Source organism: Motacilla alba, chromosome 3 (assembly GCF_015832195.1).
Source record: "Motacilla alba alba isolate MOTALB_02 chromosome 3, Motacilla_alba_V1.0_pri, whole genome shotgun sequence".
In the NCBI taxonomy this organism is placed as follows: Eukaryota; Metazoa; Chordata; class Aves; order Passeriformes; family Motacillidae; genus Motacilla; species Motacilla alba.
This window is the reverse complement of record NC_052018.1, coordinates 14,101,864-14,110,215: the sequence shown is the minus strand read 5'-3', so window position 1 is coordinate 14,110,215 and position 8,352 is coordinate 14,101,864. Positions and strand designations below refer to the sequence as shown.

General features: G+C 38.5%; 1 long non-coding RNA gene across 1 annotated transcript; it reads left to right on the top strand.

Annotated features, from left to right (window-relative positions):
* Window positions 1-350: 350 nt before the first annotated feature.
* On the top strand, window positions 351-5,559 carry LOC119699840. Its single transcript, XR_005256563.1, has 4 exons — window positions 351-1,368; window positions 3,005-3,128; window positions 3,530-3,733; window positions 4,595-5,559. It is a non-coding gene; the product is annotated as an uncharacterized LOC119699840 (long non-coding RNA).
* Window positions 5,560-8,352: the final 2,793 nt, after the last annotated feature.

Here is an 8,352-nt window from a genome sequence, read left to right as displayed (position 1 = left end):
TATTTATTTATTTATTTATTTATGCTCAGTCCTGAAAAGTACTGAAAATATTTGCAGGAACAAGGCTTTTGTGTTGATAGTCGTAGCCTTAAACTTCTGTTAGGAAGGTGCCTGTGCCACTCCAGTGAGCTGCTCACATTGATCCATCTCCAGTGTTTGGACCTGATTTCAAGTACTCCAGAACAAGAATTCTCTCTTCAAAGGTCCTCAGGCTGCAGTCAGTCTGCAAAGCCTCTGTTTGGGGTTCCAAAGCGTCTTCTTACCTGAAGCCAGCACTGGCAGACCCAGGTGGGCACCACTGTGTGAGGGGCTGTGGAGTTTAGGAGAGTCCCAAGAGGAGGTGCTGCAGTTTGGTTTTGCTACACACCCCCAACTCAGCCTTCAGATGGTTTCACACAAAAAGAAGTGTTGCAAGGGCAAACTCAGTACCTTTGTGAGGTGGATGTATGCTGTCCTCTTGTTTATAACCCAGTATGGTGTTTCTTGCAGTAGGAAATGCTGTTGTAAAGGAATATTGTTGCAAATTATGTGTACTTAATGCTTGCTGGAGGTTATTGCAACACAGATTTACTGATCTATTAACTGTGGTAGGTTAATAGTAACAAATCCCTCTTCCTTACTCAGAATGAACAGCCTTCAGGAAGGGCAGGTTGTGAAATGGGAAGAAAAAGATTAATTTACTTTTTTAAAAAAGAGTGAAATTAGACAAAGAGAGAGGAATGCAGAGCACTCTCTCATTGCTTCTCACAGTTTGATACATTCCATAGTTCCTTTTTTTGTTGCTACTGTCACTTGTCCCACCTCCCATTGCAATGCACAATTCCCAGTCAAGGCATTCAAGCATTTCACACAAATGTCTTTCCAGCTTGTTCTGTCGTGCTTTCTCCTCTCATATTTTAACAAAGATTTTGTAGTTTTAGGGGGTTTTTTAAGACCTCATCTTCTGGACTGTTTTCTTCTGCCCCTGATTTAAACTCTCTATTTACGTCTCATGATTGTACAGTGAAACTAAAATGACAGAAACGCAATAAAGTATTTTCAGATGTGGGTTGTTTTTGTTTTTTTTTTTTTTTTTTTAAAGTTCAGAGTTTTTAAATGACCTGTGTGCATTTTGGAGGCCTGATTTGTTTGTTATTTTTGGTGCTGAAGTTGAACCGAACTACAAAAGCCAAGAAATGTTGTAAGCACAGCTCTAACTACTGTGTTGTAATTTTATTTCATTCAGCTGCTGTGGGCTTATATGACCACTGAGAGGAATGCAGTCCTGGACGAGTACTTTTCCAGTGAAAAAAATGTTAATTTATTCCATGCCATCACCATTTTTATTTTGTACCTATGTTCAAAATCAACTTTCACTGATCACTCCAGGTAAGATACAGAAGGAAAGAGGAAGAAACTGAAGTTCTATGTAATTTCTAGACTTCTCAGAAATTATATTCTTTAAGAGCAGTGAATTAAGTTTAGTGGTTTATATAATATACATAATTGTTTTGCAACTCAGTATTCCTCTGCAAAATATCTCAAATGTCAGAAATAAAAGATAATAAAAATAATACACACTATCAGAGAAACAAATTAAACAGAAAAGCACTTACATGGCCATTTCACACCAGGAAACTTCAGGAGTAATGCTGTTTTGATCCCATTTCTGGCCATGACATATTGGAGGTAGCTTACAAGTTCCAGAACTGTCTGAAGCTGAGTTTCAATATACAAAAATTTGTATCATTATTTATTTTTATTAATTGGATATTTTAAAAATATATAACATCTATCTAAATATTGCCTATAATTGAAATACCCTATGATACATATTATATATTAAAATGATGCAGTGTAACAAAATTTATTTTTGTATGAGTGTAATTTGAAAATACTTACATCTTTTAATCTATGCATTTAAATATGGACAAAACCAAAGGCCATTCTGTGGTCTCTTCTGTTCAGCTAGGTAAGGAGCAAGTTCTCATGCTGCATGACAAAAGCCTATTTCATCAGGCTGCTCTGTCATTCCTTTCATATAAACAGGGCTAAGCAGAACCACTAGTGACAAAGGAGCAGGTTGCAGATGCCTCATTGCACACATTTTGCTTTCATTCTGGGGAGTTTCTAGGGCAGAATGACTCAGGTGGCTGATGGTACCAATGCCTACAGGAAATAGGAAAAGTTTCAGAGGAAGGAATGCAGCAAACTGATTGAAAGAACTCAAATCTCCATAGTCATCCAGAGTCTTCCTGATCTGAATCTGTTAACTTTGCCTTCCCTTCCCTTCCCTTCCCTTCCCTTCCCTTCCCTTCCCTTCCCTTCCCTTCCCTTCCCTTCCCTTCCCTTCCCTTCCCTTCCCTTCCCTTCCCTTCCCTTCCCTTCCCTTCCCTTCCCTTCCCTTCCCTTCCCTTCCCTTCCCCACCTTTGCTCTCTTCGGACTTCTCCCTGTCCTGTGAATGGTGCTGCGGCTCCTGAATCATGAATTGAAGAGTGCAGTGATCTGATTATTGTTAAAAAAATTGATTATTTTTTGATTATTGAGTGCAGTGACATAAATTATTGTTAAAAAAAACCACCCTCTATTGTACAGTTTCTCCCCTTCAAAATCCACAGTCTGAAAGGGAAATATCCCCTCTTCAACTCCCCACATGTTTGGAGAGTCACACAGAAACTGCCACAGAAAAGAGTGGGCAATTTTGGATTTTTGTAATTGCCGCAAGGCAGTTGAGGCTTTAGGCTGTAGCACAGCCACTATCCCCAACTCTTGTTACATTCAATCACACTTGAATGCACTGCAGCAGAATTTCATTTAGATTTTGTAAGATTTGGCCTTTTGAAATCAGCATAAATTATATTGTTCCAGTCAATAGTTTGTCCAACAGACAGCAAGTCACTTGATTTTTGCTTTAGCATGTTTCAATCTGTTAACAATAGGGCTTTTCTTTGCTGAAGTGGGACTGATGTGCATTCAATAAGAATAAGCTCATTCTAACAGCTTTTCTTTGCTTTTCTGTTTTAGAGAGAGAGAATTTGTAAATACACTGTATTAAATCATGTTTGGTAGCAACCTGTGAACTGTGCTGATAAAAGAAGAATTGACCCAAACTACTCAACCTCAATCTAATGAGATCAAAAGACATCAGGTAATTTTAGCTTATTTGTTTGGGGTGGGGTTTTTTGTAGCTTATTTTTTCACAGCTATTTAATTGTTTGTTTTGGACTTTTTTTCCCCCAAGAACATCTGAAAACAGGACACTGAAATGCTGTAGGACAGGGGATTCTTAGTCATTTTTCTAGCTAAGAATGAACCAGAAATCCCACAAGAAGGATTCTTTTGAACTTTTCTGGACTATATAATTATGTGCTAACTTCCCTGTGTGGTTAACTGAATAGGATGTTGCTAATTACTAATCACCATCAGGAAAGGGATTAAATATGAAACCATACATATCCAAGATACTTTCCAGGTGGAGGAAGAGGTTTGCTGACTTTAACCTTTTGTATATTGATTTTCTCAGTCTTGTTTCTCTTCATTGTATTGCAGGACAGACACTGTAAGGAGCTGAAGGAGAAGTGGTCTTTGGCACAAAGCTCCTTCTTAAACCAGGATCAAAATATCCCAGCTATTCCAGATTAAAATAAGACTGATTCCTCTCTTTTTGGGACTATTGCCTATTGCTTACCATTTTGGGGTTCACGTACTGTGCTATTGCAATCAGAAAAATTAATTTGCTACCATAAGCTGGAGGTATGTGTTCTGATTCTTACTCCTTGTTATTTCTAACCAGTTAGTTATTTTCTGAGAATGTTTTGGTTGAATATCACAAGGAAATTATTCAAACATTCATCAGTATTGAGAAAAACTAAGCCTAAGTTCTACATGGATTTCTTAAAAGATCTGTGGTAGAAATTTTTGACCAGCTAAAGGGAATCAAAGCCCAGACATTGACCTCACTGGGACCAGATTTTCATTTTAGATGTTCTATAGGGTCACTAAATTATTTTTCTTTCTAATTTCTAAATGAAAATCTAAATATTTTAAAAAACTTTAAAAATGCTTACACAGTGATGTACATCAGTAATGTACACGGTAATGTTCACAATAAGTTCAAAGGTAATGACTATCTGCTCTCTTAGGATTTGGATCCTTATTGAGCAAGATGATAGAAATTAACCTTTTAAAGTACTATTTCAGGGTGGAAAGAAAAGGCTGATTTTTTTTTTTTTTGTTTGTTTCCTTGCTGTCCTTCTGCCTGGATGCTGGGTATGCATGGGGGGGGGGGGGGGGGGGAGGGTTGTTTCTGTCTTCAGGATACCATTCTCTTTAGCAGATATTAGGATATTTCATATACAGCTTCAGTTTTGCTTCCATTTGGAGTCATCCCGCACCGTTGATTATGCCCATTTGGCAAAAGCTGAATCTCTGCAAACCAGAACCTTGGGTCTGGAGTTTCTGTGGTCTGTAACAGTGGGGTTTTTTGTTTTGTTTTGGTGGGATTTTTTTTTTTGTTTGTTTTTGTTTGTTTTATTTTGCTATTTTTGTTGTTTGTTTTCTTGCTTTTGTTTGGGTTATTATTGTTGTTGTTGTTTTGGTTTTCTTTCTTTTTAGAGAAGAAGAATGGATAAAAGAATGGTCCTGTTTTTTCGTCTCATTTCTGAAGGGAAATTAAATAACAGCCATGGCTCTACATTATAGCCTTCCTTTCTGCTTAGCTTTAATTTTAGTCATCTTTTGCTGGTTCCTGTTATACCCAGTTCCTGAACTCTCAATACAATAAATGTTATTGTTCATGGGGAGAATGAGTTGCATAAATGTCAAGTCATCAACAATCAGCTGGCCAGTTGCCTGAAGCCTTTTTTGTTTTCTTCATGGGACATAACTACAAGTACTTATTCATACAGATGAGCCTTACACACCTAAGTAGGCCTATTGACAGTAGTGGTAGATTGAAGGTGGGAAAAAAACCAAGGTTGTGCAACGTCGTTTAAATCTAGACTGAAGTTCTAGTTGTCACAAATCTTTAGCTGATGACGTAGATTTACTTGCTTTTGGCAACATATATACCCCTATACAATTTTTTTTTTATGAAGGCAAATAGAAGAAATCAAATTCAGAAGTAGAAAATTGTTTTGCAAGTAATTTCAAAAGCAAGGATGATGTGTTTAGGGCAAAGATGGAGGCTCTTGATATGTTTAGTAAAAATATAAAATTGGATCTGTCTCATGCTATTAGAATCTCATTGAGTATTGATTTCGCTGAAAGAACATACTAGTACAGAGAGATTTTTGTCTTACTTGATATACCAGACTCTTAAGTTCAAGACTGTGGAAGACAGACATGACAAATTTGACAATGACACCATCTAAAGAGGAGGAAGGAAGCTGAAAAGTAAGAACTAGTTATTAGAGAGCAATATAATGAAAGGGAACATTATACTTCTTGCAGTAGCAGGAACAGGAATTAATATTAGTTTGTTCAATAATAAAAGATGAAACCTGTAGAAATTTACAATACATTTCAAGCAAACATTCAGACAGTCTCAAAACAAGCTAAAAAGGGAGAAACCCACTTTGACCTTGCTTAAAGTAGAAGTTTCAGCCAATAATTATTTATAATTATTTATTGTAATTCAACAAGATCATATCAGGGGAACCATCAGCTTGAAATGATTGGTATCTGAGGAAGAGTCATGTGCAGACTTCTGAATTTGCTATCATGAAGGTCTTCTGCCCCTCCCACAGCAGTCACTACATGGCATGCTTCCCCATCTTGTTTAATAGGCAGTGTGTTTCCTTTCTCCTCATCTAATATGAGTTCTTCTGGGCTGCAGGGCCCCTTTCTGGGCCACCAAGCAAAACCTGTGCTCCTCACCTAAGGTGGGGTTCAGTTACTTAAACACAGGTGTCAAGCACTGCTTGAGACACCCTGGGCTGGCCTGCCCAGCATTCAGCTGCTGGTTGAGAGAATGCAGGTGTTCTCTAAGGTCTCTCCCAGCAGCATGTCTTGCACATCTCAAGTGTTATTAAGATACTTGCTTCTGTCTCTGACAGTGTTTTACATGTGAGCTTGGTATCTGGGCTACCAGTGAAGTTCAAAGAGCTGCTCATCTTGTTCTAGTCACCTCCATGTGGTCTCTAACATGCCTCACAAACCCTGTTGACATCTTCAGCTTTACTTCTCAGCCGTTTATAGCCCCTCAGATCAGCCTCACAGCCATGCCCCCAGGTTACCTGCTCCTTAGCTCAGCAGCAAGTACCCACCCATCAGCCCCCCAGTACCCTGCAGGGTCTCTCTGTTCCAGCCCAGTGCAACTAGAGTGCTGGTGTTGACTAATAGCTTGGCAAGTGTCAGTGACAATCCTCTAGCTCTTTGGGGAAGGATGAGGATCTGCTGCTGAAAGGAAGCTGATTGTTCTTTCTGTTAGAGTCCACCAAAATCTGTAGAGGACACCACAGCAGATGGACAAGAAAATAACTCATGCAGGAATTCTGAAATGCGATGAGATTTCTTTCTCTTCTCTAATATCTGTTCAATAATTCTGCCTTTCTGTTGTAAGGTCGGAATTCCTCATCTGCAATTTGTGAGTCAATCATACTGGCGACAACATGAAGTGTCTGTGCAGTAACTGGAACTATGTGAACTTTGAACAGAGGATTTGTTTCCCAAAAGTTAATTTGACATTTCCTCTTCTTGTCTGGTTGTGTTTCTTTGGTGTCTTAAAAAATATATATTGCTTCTTTTTTCTTCTCCTTGCAGTCAGAGTTGGTAGTTGCTTCTCATAGATGGCATTCTTTTCTCCTTTACATCCTTTTTCAAGGTGAATTTTAATAATATCTCATGTGCTACAAACAATTTTAGTAATTTTAGTCTTTTGTAAAGTGTTAATTTTTTTAAAATTGAAAAACCTCCACAAGAGCCTATCAAGAAATCCGTATTCAGTTTTTTTTCCACAGTGGAAACTGTGAATTATTTATAACAGTAGTTTGATTATATTAAAAAGCACAATCCCAAGTCTGCAGTACATTACTGGCTCCATTCCTCGCCTAAAACAGGCGTGTTTATATTTTTCCTCAGTAAATATGTGATAATTAAATGCAAATAGACCATATTTTTCAAATGAATTCCCAACCCTGGAAACTTGGATGATGATAATCTTGCCTAATAAATGCACAACTGCAAGTGAAATCAAAGTTTACTCAAGCAGAACATTCTTAGCAGTCAGTAGCAGCCATCATTTGGTGAAAAAAATATACAGGATTAATATAGACACATCTTTGAAAAATGGATAGCCCAAAGGTATTTTATAATTACGGAATATACCTAAGTATTAATTGAAAACACTATGCACTCTTTATGGGATGTTCTCAGCTAATCCATTCCTTTAAATTATTAGGCTATATTGAAGTCATGCCTAAGGCTGTCATCAGCTCTCTTGCATGTTCCCCATTGTGTGTGTTATGCCCTGTTTCTAGGTCAGCTTTTCAACATTTTCCTTCCCCCTTGTGAAAGAAAGCAATTTCTCTCCCATACATCTCATTTATGAAGAGACATATGCATGTTTCCTGGCTGCCAACACCTGGTCTTCTCCCTCTCCCTTACAGCCTGAGGTCCTGGGTCTCCCTTGGAGCTAATGGAAGGACTTTTGTACTGCTCTGATAGTTCTCTCATCCCATGAGCAGCTCTGTTTCCCCCTCTTTTCGATGAACCGTGTCTCTCTGATATCTTTCCTCATCTGGGCTAAAGACAGAGGAATGTAGAATCTCAGAGAAGAGATCATCAAAGAAATGACTATTGCCTGTCCAGCCTGCAGTGAGAAACTGACACATCATCTGCAGCCATCCTTGTTACCTCCTCCTTTTCTCATTCTTCCCAGAATGCTCCACTTTTACGCAGCTGTTTTTTAACATCTGGAAATATATCATCGTATGCCCTTAAGAAGAGCCTCTAAGTGTGGGATTTTGTCTCAGTGGCAGGATGCTGGCAAGAAGCCAGTCATTGTCTTTGTACTACCTGCCTGGTTGTTCTAGTCCCAGATAATTCAGTTTTCCTTTCTGGGATTCCTGTAGCTGCAACCCCAAGACCATATTCATAGGGTATTTGGAGAGAGTCCTATGAATATATCCCCTTCTTTCCTTATGACTTCCTCACATTAAAACTACTTTCCACCTTTAAATAATTCCCTTTAACAGTTAAAGACAAAGGCTGCATTTTGTTCACTCTTTATGACCTTATGGATGGGGAAGAATATTATCCAGCCCATAGGAAGCATGAATTTAAAGTCTGATGGCTATTCCTTCTGTAGCTCTCACTTTCACGCAGTACTGTTTTCTTGCCTGAACCTGGAGCAAGAGAGCAGTGTCAGGAGA